At 35.2% G+C, this 13,571-nt stretch overlaps 1 long non-coding RNA gene across 1 annotated transcript; it reads right to left on the bottom strand.

Moving 5' to 3' along the window:
- Positions 1-2,202: 2,202 nt before the first annotated feature.
- LOC135840188 (uncharacterized) lies at positions 2,203-2,510 on the bottom strand. Its single transcript, XR_010557709.1, has 2 exons — positions 2,400-2,510; positions 2,203-2,300 (listed from the first exon to the last, which is right to left on the bottom strand). It is a non-coding gene; the product is annotated as an uncharacterized LOC135840188 (long non-coding RNA).
- Between the last annotated feature and the right edge of the window lie 11,061 nt (positions 2,511-13,571).

The following is a 13,571-nucleotide window of genomic DNA, read 5'->3' on the forward strand; positions in this document are numbered from 1 at the left end:
ACGATTTGACAATGTGAACTGGAATATCCTCTGGCAAAACCTCCAAGAGCTTGGAGTACCAGAGCACGTTGTCAGTCTGAAGATCTGTATGAGGACAATGTGGCACAGGTGAGAGTTGAAGGAGAGCTCACCAATCATTTCCATACAGCAAAGGGAGTGAGACAAGGATGCATACTAAGCCCAATCCTCTTCAATGCGTATGGAGAATGGGTAATGAGAACTGCCCTAGAGGATTGGGAAAAGGGAGTCAGAATTGGAGGAAAGACATTGTCAGCTTACGGTATGCTGATGACACAACCCTGCTCTCAGAAACACCAGATGAGATGAAGGAAATGCTCAGGAAAATCAAAGAAGCCAGCAATGAGGCAGGCCTGAGAGTCAACAAAGGAAAAACGAAAATAATGATAATTGATAGGAAGCAAAAGAACAGACCTGTAAGGGTAAGATGCCCTAATGCCGACCACCTGCCAATTTCATTCAAATTATGCTGGAACCTTTCCGGAAAAAATGTATTTCTATTCCTTTTTCACAGACAAAACGAATGACACCAAAATCGTAACCCTAAAACCAAAATTGAATTAGATAGAGCAGAAAATTGGTTTTGAAGGGTCAAAAACTTTTTGGTGCCTCTCACATTGCGTTTTATGACTTCGGTGATTCATGTGATTCTAATTATGTGAGGTATTTTTTGAGAATAAAAAAAGACGAGGAATTCAATGAAATAAGAATTTTACAAATTTGATGAAGGTAAGTTGAAAAATTTCTCAAAAAAATTTTTTTTTGAAAAGTGCTCTAATGTTGACCACCTCATGTTTCTCCTAAATTACAAACAAATCACATTACCTATGCCTACCAACTAGGGTGGATCTGAAAAATTTACGCAATCTTTGATTTTGCTAAAAATTAAAATATTATGTTGAAGATTTGGAGTTAAAATTGCCCCAAAAAGTTTTCAGTTTTCACCTGCCCCTACTGTAGAATGGTGGTCTCTCAAAGTAGGGTCATTTTGCGGGAAAACACAATTGGAATGCTCTCGACAAATCAGTATTTTTTTAGCTATTGCTTAAATAAATGATAGAGTTATGAAAAGAATTTTAATTACTCGCAAATAAATTGATTTTGTACATCTTTTTTACACTTTTATTTTTCAATTTTGGGGGTGGTCAGGTCGGAATTAGAACCCAAAAATTTGAAATTCAATTTTTGAGTTGTTGAGGAAAAACTTTTGTAAAAACTTTAGAAATTTATTGATGTCAATGAGCTTTTGGCATGTGTTGGGGGAAGGATCAAGCTGTATTTTAAGCCATTTCCGGGATTTCTATCTCAAAACGTGTTCATTTGGCAGCCAAAAGAAAAAATGTGGTCGACATTAGAGCACCTTACCCTTAATATTGGAGATTGATAGTATAGAGGTTGTGCAGGACTTCGTGTACCTTGGTTCATTAATAACAAATCAGGGAAGCTTAGCCAGAGAAATTAGGAGAAGGTCGGCTATAGCAAAGACAGCAATGGGAATGGGGAAAGCTCAACCGGATATGGAAAAGCCACAACATTACAAAGGCCACAAAGCTGAGAATAGTAAAAACGCTAGTCTTCTCCATCTTCCTGTATGCGTCAGTGTGCTGGACAATACGCAAGGCAGATCAAGATAAAATTGACGCATTCAAAATGTACTGCTATAGACGCATGCTAAGGGTATCATGGGGTCCAGAAAAGAACAAACGTGTCAATACTTCAACAACTGGGTGTGAAGGAAAGGCTAAGCATAGTCATCAGAAGACAAATACTGCGCTACTTAGGACAGAGCGTGAGACTGGACAAGTTGGAAAAGTTGACATTCCAAGGCCACATAGAAGGCAAGATGGGAAGGGGAAGATCACCCACCCAATACACAGACTTGATCAAGAAAACTGCCAAAATATCACTGGGAGAGTGCACAAGAAAGGCCGAGGACAGAGATAGCTGGAGGGAACTGGTTGCGGGGATTTTGTAGTCGCAATGTCCGGATATGGGCAAGCGAGGAAGAAGAAGAGTAAGTATTTGAAAGGTAAATAAAGGACATCTTACCTTCTACGATTAATTTACATTCGATTGGTAAATCCTTGTTATTATGGGTATCTCGCATTCGATAGGTGCCAAAATCAAAAATACTTATATTATTTATCGCAAGTTGCACTGTTTTATTAGTATATCTTTCTGATATCTTTGTCCCACTATGACGGTGATGAATATCTGACGTGGTGTTATATTTCTCTGAAATTGGACTGTTTTCTGATCGAATCTCTTTACCATCGTGATACCTGTTTTGGAACATCATGGAAGTACATATTTGAAAATTATATCGTTATCAGTATTAAGGTGATTAATAAGTGTTGTGGTGCATTGGCATGCTTATTTACCAACTGATAGAACATTCATTAGTGCATTTTACTGTTACGATCCACTTGAATTGTTCTCCGATGTCAGCATTTACATCGCCAAATGTATTGTTATAGAGGATTGTTATGTGCTGTTTTTCTGCAATGAAAATGCGATGCAATTTAATTCTGTTTGTAGAGGAATTTTTGGGTGTCCTTTCCAAATGATCTAAACCCAAATTCAGGCATCTGATTTCGTTTTGCTCATACCCAGCCTATCCGTGGGGGGCTGACGCTCTGGAGGACATGGGTAGGGGAGATTGTTGTACCAGGGACCGATTTTTCGTTTTTTGGGAATGGACTCCACCCATTAATTATTTTTGAAAATGTGAATAGGGTGCATCAAAGAATGGTCTTTTACAAAAAAAACGAGATATTCACATTTGTTTAAAACTCATTCCCCTCCCCTCCAGAATTTTTTGAAAAAGTCACTTTTTTTTGGTCCATGGTACAACGGGTCACGTACCAAGGACCAAAAGGAAATTTACCCTGGAAAATGCCTAAAAGTTGGCCGTGAAGGCATAAAGTTCACGTATGGATCATAGACATTCATTATACATATTTACTTTTTACAATAAAATCATATAAAATTTTGCAGAATTTTTTACAAAAAATTTCATAAGTTTGTCATGTTGTACCACGGGCCATAGATTTTTCCTCAAATTTCCACCAATTTCAAATAAATTTTGAAACGTTTTCAGATGCTACAATGTAAAAACTGTGTAAAGGGCATCCTGGCATCTGAAAAAGTATCAAAATTCGTGAAAATTAGATGAAAAAATTGCGGTCCGTGGTACACGATGAAATTTGGTCCCAGGTACAAGACCTCCCAAAATTTAGAAAAAAATTTCTACAAAATTTCACACAATATTTTTCCAAAAAGTGAATATGTGTACTTACACTTGGATGGTGTAGCTACACGTTGCACTAATTGCTTTGACAAATTTTAAATATACAACAGGTCATAATGAGTTCACAAAACATGGCAAAATGTAATTTTTCGTTTTAAAACGTGATAATCGTGTGCAAAATTTTCAAATGAAAACCTTATCCCATATAGTTCATTTTGTGGCATACCCTAGTGATGCTCTAAAACGTAGTGGGGTCCGAATTCCGCAAGTGGCGTTAGTGAGGGAAAGGTCCCTGGTATAACAGGTCCGGGGTACAACAATCTCCCCTAAGCGTAAAACAAAATCAGACGTCTGTATTTGGGTTTAGATCATTTGGAAAAGACACCAATAATTATCATCAAAGTACATAACTTTTGGTAAATTGCTGGGGTAATTTTTGGAAAATTGGAAAATTGGTAAATTAACCCTTTCGGCTATGAGACAAATTGACGGATAAAATTTGAAGTGCTTCAAACTGAGTTAGGCCGGTTGCTGCCTAGAACTCGAAATTTGCTGGAAATCGCACATTCAGAAAGTATTCATGTCACAAATGGCAATAAACCTTAAATTGACTATTTTTCAATTTATGACACCGAATAGCATTATAAATCAAAACCAAGCCTTCTGAGGCATCTGATATTTCAAGATGAAAGTATTGGTAACAAGCATTTTTGAAAATAGAAAAAAAGATGAGCTAAAATAAAATAAGTTTGTGTAAAAAAAGAAATTTTTGAAGAAAAACAAGGCATGCGACTTCAGATAGTTATTCAAACTGCAAATGTTTGAAGGTGATTGCTTGTGGGAGGATTAAAATTGATGGAAAAATCTTTGTGTTATAGAGAGCATTTTTTGAAATTTTGAAAACTCGTGTTACAATTCAACCAGAAAAGTATGACATCATTTTCATTTTCTGACACATACATCTCTCTTGAGGTGATTTGCTTGGGTGAGTAATTTACCTCATAAGATGACTCGGTGAACTTTTGCAAGCATTTGAATTTTACGATAGATACTGTGTCATAATACAGCCCTCAATCTGTTTGTCATAACGAGATAATAAAAATAAAATACGTACGTCATGTTGTGGAATTACTGGAATTACTTTTTAGAAGTCATCTTACAAATAATGAATTGATTGAGCGCAGTCTTTATGACACAGTATCCATCATAAAATTCAAATGCTTGCAAAAGTTTACCCAGTCATCTTCTGAGGCAACTTACTCACCCAAGCAAATTATCTCAAGAGAGATGTATGTGTCAGAAGATGAAAATGATACATATTTCTCAGAATTTCATTGAAAATTAACGTTGAATTGTGACATGAGTTTTCAAAATTTTGAAAAATGCTCTCTATAACACAAAGATTTTTCCATAAATTTTGATCTTCCCACAAGCAAACACCTTCAAACCTTTGCAGTTTGAATAACTATCTGAAGTCCCAAGCCATTTTTTCTTCAATAATTTCTTTTTTTTACTCAAACTAATTTCATTTTAGTTCATCTTTTTTTCTATTTTCAAAAATGCTTGTTACCAATACTTTCATCTTGAAATATCAGATGCCTCAGAAGGCTTGATTTTGATTTATAATGGTATTCGGTGTCATAAATTGAAAAATAGTCAATTTAAGGTTTATTGCCATTTGTGACATGAATACTTTCTGAATGTGTGATTTCCAGCAAATTTTGAGTTCTAGGCAGCAACCGACCTCCCTTAGTTTAAAGCACTTCGAATTTTATCCGGCAGTTTGTCTCGTAGCCGAAAGGGTTAATGGGTAATGTCTGGTAAATTACTGAGGTAAATGTTGGTAAATTGCTGGGGGTTATTTAGAGCAAAGTCGGTTGATCTTGCGAACTGCGCAAGATGTTTTTTCTATTCAACTGACATATTACTTTGAAGATGTTGAAGTAAAAAATTGATAGATGAATAATTCGACTCACCTTTCACAAACAACGATACTGGTTCAGAATATTCGCTACCAACGCTGTTTTCGGCAACACATTCGTATTTGCCTTGATCGCTTTCCAAACTGTTAATGATTTGCAAAGCTCCTGCAATATTCGGTAAACAAACAAAATACAGTAAAAATATAAAATAAAAATACCGCGAAAAATAAACAAAAAGGCAAACAATTCAAAATTCAACGTATGACGATTTTGCACACTTACCAGGTGAACCTTTGTCGAGTACTGAGTATCTATCGTTGTTATTAATATCTAAAGGATTTTGGTCGCGTATCCACGTGATGGTTGGCGTTGGGTTTCCAATTGCTATGCATTGGAGTACCGCGGTATGGCCTACTTCGACAGCTTTCGACGCGGGTTGCGATGTGATGTTTGGAAATCCCGGAGGTAGTTTCTTTTCTGAAAATGGAGTAAAATACGAAGAATAAGATTAAAATAATACTTCGATCTGAAAACTATTTCCATATTTTTTTGAGGTCTCTGCAAAGCCCAAAAAATGTGGGTAAAACCCTCCACTCAAGTAACAAAAAAACGAAAAACAATGTCATAATTCCTGAAAATTCGAAATTCAGAACTTTAGTAAGGAGGAAATGGGTGGCTTAGAGTGACCGAACTGAAAAAAAAATGAGCTGATAATCGAACTCAGTACTTTCAATTGCTCACAACGATCATGTTCATGAGTTTTGAAAATCGTGGAAAAAAAATCAGGCAACCAATCAAAATGCGTCAAAATTTTACAAGAAATTGACGCAAAATAAGTATTCTGACCAAAATATTTTTGAGGGGCTTTGAAGGATTTTGAGCTCATAATTGGATCTTGAATGTTGCAAGAAAATGAGACACCTATTTCTATCAGAACTGTTTTTTGAGATTTTTAAAAACTATAAAGCAGCCTGGAATTTGGTTTATTTTCAAAAATTATTATAAACACATAGAAAATTGACTCACTTTCGAGCTGAAAATTCTTGAAAAAAAATGTTCAAAATCGTGTAGATAACAATTTTTGAATCTCTGGTGAAATTTCAATCCAGCATTATCATTTTCTCAAAAATCTCGAGAACGGTCATTCAATTTTTTGACTCAAAATTTTTCAAACTCGATCAAAATAGAAAACATTTTTGCCATTATAGGTAATACAATTTGAATTATTTTGAGAAATTTCAACTCATTCGATGAGCCGCATGACACTTCTTCAAAAATTCCTAAAATCATGACTCAACGTTGGGCTTAAAATTCCTCAAATACCTATCTTCAAAAAATATTTCCAATAAATATGTTATACTTAATTGAATTTTTTGCAAAATTTCAATCGATTTCAAAATTCGACTATACGCATTTATTGTGCCAGCCGTTTTTAGCAAACAATAGCTCAATGAACATGGGATGAACGAACTCCTTTATGCTATGGGTATACGTACCTACTTAGTATAGTATGTAGTATTTTTTGTGTCCTGACTTGATGAAGCGTTCGTAGCCATTTTTGTGCTGAATTTCCTTATCTGAAAAAAATTTGCGCCCGATTCATTATCAGAATTGCGGGTTTTCGGACTTCACACCGGCCCCTTCTCCCCCCACCATTATAAGACTGCAGAAATTTAAAATAAATGTTTTTTATGAAATTTTATACCAGTATCAATAAAAACTCGTTAGATTTCATATGCCTCAAAAACGCAAGCCAAATTCAATTTCTTAGAGCGCTTTTTGCCAGTAGAATTGCTTGGATCCTTGAATCGGGAACAGCCAACAAAATTTTGCGCCCACCTATCATTGAAACTTGAATTTGATATAGTGTAATATGCCTTCACCCTCTAGGTGGACATTCTCAAAAAAGATTACCTGGTTAGGGGAATCGTCGTAACGTAGGAACTATCGGTGCATAAATTAATATGCACATAAATCACTTGGTACGTGTATCTTTACACAATACACCCATTTTATACATAAATTTGTCAATCATGTATACAAGGGGTGAGCTCAGATCTTCTGGATCGTGGCTTCTCTGTATGAGAATTTGTCCACGAGCCTCGCTTGTTTTCTATCGTCTGCAGCGTAAGGTATCAAGTGGCATTGTGTCTTCATAGTGTCGAATTAAATCTCTCGATGAGACATTTAACTCGTGTTTATTCCACTTCTAACGTCGTAATTCTATAATGATTTACTCATTCGCCGATAGAGTAATTAACGTAAATGTAATTAATACCTATCGCGAATACCTATTTATCTCTTCTTGCGGCTATCTGAGATGATTCCGGACATCATCAGGTAGAGAGTGTGTTATGTGTGTCTCTTCGTAAAGCACCCACCGACAGCCACTATTATTGGGGTAGGCTAAGGAAAAGAGGTGGTGTGACAATGAGCAGTGTTTGGTAAGTAGGTACTTACATGGTGGTGTCTCCATTGGTTAATCATAAGTTAGCACAATTAATTGATATTATTGTGTATCCACGGGCCTAGGGCAAGGATCCTGACTCGTATATAGGTATGTCGATTGATACCTATTTGCTTACCTATACCATCTCGTGATGGAATAGATGGACTATTGAACTACATGATCGGCAACAATCTTATGGCAAGGATCATAGATTGACATATTGGGACGAAGGTCGAGAATATTATAATTAAACACATTTATAGTAATATTGATGTCTTTTAGTACAATAAGTAGTATCATCGGAATAATGATGTAAGGTGTTCATTTCATTATTATTCTAACATTTAGTTGTTCTTGTTAATATTGGAACGGATACCCATGTCTAGTGACATTGGGAGACATAGGCCAAATTCAACCCCCTTAGGTAGTTTCTCATGTAACCCCCCTTGTAAGTAATCACGCTTATATGAATCATCCCATCCTAGTTATTACCACTAACAAATTGAAAAAAAAATGATTGCTATAAACGAAATCGACATCGTCCAAAATTGCTGGTACCTCACAACATCAGGTCTTTGGAAAAAGCATCAGTTTCAGATCTTTCTGGCTGTTATTTATAAGCACATTGATTCGCATGGACTCCGACTTTGAAACCCAAATGATCTCAAATGATGCAGCTGGAATTATAGATCAAGGTTTATGGTTCAAGTTTCCGGTTTCAGGTTCAATTTAGAATAATCTACATAGATCAGTGATCACCGTTTAGCTTCAGACCATCATCCCTGATCAAAATTTCAAGTACAACCTTCAAGATCCCAACAATACTCGCTCCAAGAAATTTATCCAGCCATAAACAACACAAATCAACTACAAAATGCTAATATCGAAAAAAATAAACTCACCTACGAACACAGTCAACTTGGCCTCCGCCCTGACAGCATCTCCAACTCCATTCTCGGCGACGCATTCGAACGTGGCGTCATCGCGAACCGCTCGAGTCGGATCTATCCTCAATAATGATAACCCATTTCCGGTAAAATTGATCATCTGATATCTAGCTATATTTTCTGAAATCCTTTTGCCATTCTTTTTCCAATACAACGTCGGGCTGGGATCACCTCGAGCAGCGCAGTAAAACGAAACGGAGGCGCCATTGCGCACCCGTTCGCTTTTCGGCTTGAGCGTTATTTCGGGCGGATCTGCAATCAAAAGAAAAGCGAGCAATTAGAAAAGAAAACACCGACGTGACCAAATTCCAAATTTAAACGCAACGCGCAAGAGAAAAGTCAAAATGGTATGGAAACTCTTGTGTCCTTGTTCTCTCATACCAAATGCTAAATTAAATTTTTCAACTTTCCAGAGGCTCCAGAAGAACTTAAAAACAGTTTCTTTGAATTTTTTTAATTTTCAAAAATTCGGTAAAAACAGGGCTCATTCATTATTCATTTTTTTCAACAAAAAAAAAAAAAAATTGAAAAAGTAACCAAATTGACTTTTGTAAATTGCAGCAAAAGAAGGGCTTTTTAGCAATTTCTGAAAAAAAAGAACTTATTACCTAGGACAATTTTTGGAAAGGAGTAAAACTTATTGAAAATTCTCGAGGAAAAAATAACAGTTGTCAGTAACTTTTGGCAAAAAACAAAACTTTTTGACAGTGTAGATCAAAGGCGAGACTTTTGAGTAACATGATTTTTTAAGGGGGAAATTTTTATTGACAAGAAAGATGCTTTGTTTTTTTTCAAAGTGTCAGTTTTGGAGAAGAAATGTCAAAAAGCATAATATAAAATAGTCTAGAGTACATTTTCGGTAAAACCTTCAAAACAAACCAATTCTTGCTAAAGTTGTCAAAAAATTCCGGTTTTTTGCCAAGAGTATTGTCAGTTTTTGGCGAGTTGATAAAAAGTTGTGATGTTTTTTCGTCAAAATTCTTAGGAAGTGGTTTTTTGATGATCGTGATTTTTGCCAAAGTTGTTAATGACAAATGTGCTCAAAATTTTACCCCAGGTTAGGAACCCTTGTGGGAACATACAGAAAAAATTTAAGCCATGTCAATTTATTTGCAAGAGAGTATGCGTACTCGACTTTTTTATCAAAAAGTCAGTAAAAGCAAATACATATAAAACCAATTTTTATGCAACTTACTGGTTGAAGGTTTCACGGCCCAAATTAGGCCAAGCAGGAATACAAGCAATGTTCGACGCATCGATAAGTTACAAAAATTGACCCTTAGGTTGACAAAATAATGTTATTGAATTTGAAAAATATTCACTTCGAAGGAATAAAAAAACTAAAAATTTGTCACTATCACATAACATTATCATTCTGCTTTCAATTGATGTCATAGAAGTTGAAGTTCTAAGTTGCTTCACTCGTGTATTTTTGCTCTGCAGTTTGAGATTTACTGTCAGAAAATCAGACATTTTTGGAAAAAAAAATGTTAATTCGATATCAAATGGTTTAAAAATACTTAATAATATGATAATATGTCATGATTCACTGGTGACTTTTCGTTTCCAGATAAATTTTCCATAAATGTGACCATATCTATCTATACTGTATAAAACGATAACAAATCGGAAACATTTCCTCGTATGCGATAAGAATTGACGGATGAAATGAAAAATTCGAAGTACGAGTTGTTTTAATATTCGCGCGATGGAGTGTTGAATTTTGTCAAATGAAAAAAGATATAAAATTTCGTTTTTCAAAATTTATCCGGTAGGTACCTTACTTACTGTAAAACCTGATTGTCAGCGTCGCATTAATCCGAACAATGATTAGATCCTCTAAAAAAAACTTCAAAAAAGAATTACATCCCCCCCTCTCTACGAAGTACGATTCCTAATGAACTTAGGCTACTTAATGAACAAGAGGTAAAAATATTTCAGTAAGAAAATGTTATGATACGTATAATGGTGGAATCAGCCCCTAATAAAAAAAATAGCTACCACTTCACCAGATGGTATGAGACAAACTACTCGTATGTAGATTCTGTAGGAGGTTTGACAATATCTCCAAGTTTTTGAACTAATTTGTTGAATGATGCGGTCATTGCTTAGGGTGCCTTTTCCAGCAATCCTTCATGATGTCGTATCTGTTAAAGTTAGATAAATTAGCATAATGAGTAATGATTTATTTTGAACAACACCGCGAATCAGTAATTACCTACAATAAGTATTTACTTACATTTCACTCGTAGCGAATTTTGGTTTTTCCAATCTGTAGCCAGAAAGCAATTTTTCGTATACTTCCGAATTTTCCAAACCTTGAAACAAAATCGTGAATGGATCAGGAAAAGTCAAAACTGTAATATCTACTTAAGTAGCAATAATGGTACGAGGAACGAAGTTGGGCGATAATTTTGTGGAAATGAGTATTGAAACAGGGGTTCCAAAATACATACATTATGTCAAATATTTCGACTGTTAAGAAATTTTAGGGATCCAGGGGGGCATTGGAGGGGTCGAATAAGAAAAAAATAAGTTTTTTATTCGTATTTAGAGTTTCGAAATCACATGAAACGATTGTCACGAGGTATTTGACATCATTTTGACCAAATTTTTGAAGCTCCATACCTTCCTTTTGTTTTGTGAATACCATTACAAAAAAAATGATATAGTTATAAATCTCATAAAAGACCATGTTTCTTGCATTTTTTTTTTCAAATTTCTGAGTCACAGCTCCGAAATTTCAAAATTTTTGAAAGATATTTTTATAATAAATTGCTCTCAATTTTCTTTGAAAACGCCGCAAAAAAATTCATTTAACCGACCACCAAACGAAACAGAATTTTCAAATCGTAACTTACCCGGATATGGTGTGGCGGCCAGTGAGAAAAATGTGTAGTTTTGAATCTGAATTTCTGCATAACATTCATAATTATTAAAATAGCATATATCGTTACCTTAATGCCAAATCCGAGTATGTCCATCCAAAAAAACATCGTCGTTTTGCGTCACTGATAAGACTCTGGGAAGCCCTGAATTGAAAAATTTGCATCTGAGTACAGTTAAAATGCACCACCTAAGATGCACGAAGCTGACCGATGTTCAATCAGAACTCAACGAACCCTTCCGAGCATATCCGAACCTTATCAGTGATGCGTAAAATCGTACTTTTTTTGTATGGACATACTCGGATTTGGCATTAAGGTAACGATAAGTACCTGTATGAATTTTCATAAGATGAGTAAATTGAGAGGGGTAAAGATTCAACCCCTGGGGGGGGGGTCTCCTCTCCTCTCATTTTTCAGATGTTTTTATAGGAATTCTGATATTTTTTTAAAAAATTATTTACTCAAAATAAGATGATTGTCATTCCACTAACCTTTTGTTGATTTGTTTTTTGTTTCAGGTGAGTTCAAATTTTTATTTGAAAAATCAGAATGCATGATTGATGAGCCAAGTGAGTCAATTTTTTTATAGCATTAAAAGTACGAATATTTATGAATTATTAATATTTTTCACAACGCATTGGATCATATAACAAAAAACGAAGAAATTAAAATATTGTGTTGACCTCCCCTAATAGGGCTTTAATTTCATTTTTTCAGCGTTTTTTTTTCTGATACGAGACCATAATGCTTGTCTTCCGATTTTGAATGGGTCATTCCATGTCAATTCGTATAAATGCTATACAACTTGTGGTTTCCTATCGACTGGTTCTTAATTTGACTTTTATGGTCTTTTTCATCCTTCTCTACCCCCTCCCAAAAATCTGGACTTCCGCGAATATTAACCCCCGGTCACCCCCCCCTCCAATTCGCTTAAATCATAGGTATGCCAAACCAAGTCTAAATATCGAATTCGAGCAAATTTGTTGAAGTGTTTCTGGAGAAAAGTGTCCAAAACTTTCCCTATACCCTAAAATTGACCCCTCGAATTGATTGCGACTATTTTTGAGACGATCTGGAGCTTCCAGAAAAAATTAGTTCTTTTCCAGTACACTGGAATCGCTCCAGATAGCGCTATAATCAACTTCAGCAGCTGAAAACTTGATTCTATGGTGTTGGTGACATGAATGAACTTTCAGTGTACCAAATTTCAGCAAAATCGTAGGAGACGAGTTGACGAGGTTTCCTTATTGAAAGGAAAATCATACTAAAAAGGTCCCAAATGAAGTTTGCACAAAACGAATTTAATGAGATTTGCTGATTATGGGAAAAAACGAGTCGATTCGAACTCAGTATGCTAAAGAATTTGAAAAAATTCCATGTTAAAATGTTGATTTCTGAGAGATATCAATTGAAAATGAGGGCAATTTATCCAGAAAAAAAAATTAGTGTAAGTATTTGAAGACTGAATTCGACGAAGTATGGAAAATCGATCCTGTAAAGTCCCAAAGGGGGAAAAAATACCCGAAAAATACGCAAAAAATAAATTTATCAAAATTTCCGATTTCGTTATTGAAATTTAAAATTTGGATTCAAAATACCTCAAAAACTAAGAACCTTAGATGAGTAATGTAAGTGAGGAAAACATTCAAAATTTCATGCTCTTTAAAATGAAACATTTCTCACCTTTATTGTTTCTTCGTGTTTGATATATTTAAGAATAATCGAAAAAGCAGCAAAATCAGTCCATTGTAACTTGAAATTGGGGTCCTTTAATTTCAAAATTATTTTCGGGGCTTCGTGTATTCAGATTTTCATGACGCTAAATCAGAACATTTTTTCGCGAAAAATTCACTCTTATTTTTAGAACTTCATCTCCCCTCCAAATGGGGCATTAAGAAGGTCCCAACCGCGTAAATCCAACTTCATATTCATTCTGGTGGAGGGAGGGGGATGGGTTCGACTTATTCAATATATATAGACGTTTTTTCTCCATTTTCTATTTCAATAACGTATCATAAAGGTGAATATAAGTATCTATATGTATTACCCGCTGATGGATTAATTGCAACCACTTGCGCTTTAAAGTTGCGATTTTTG

This window comes from Planococcus citri, chromosome 3 (genome assembly GCF_950023065.1).
Source record: "Planococcus citri chromosome 3, ihPlaCitr1.1, whole genome shotgun sequence".
Classification (NCBI taxonomy): domain Eukaryota; kingdom Metazoa; phylum Arthropoda; class Insecta; order Hemiptera; family Pseudococcidae; genus Planococcus; species Planococcus citri.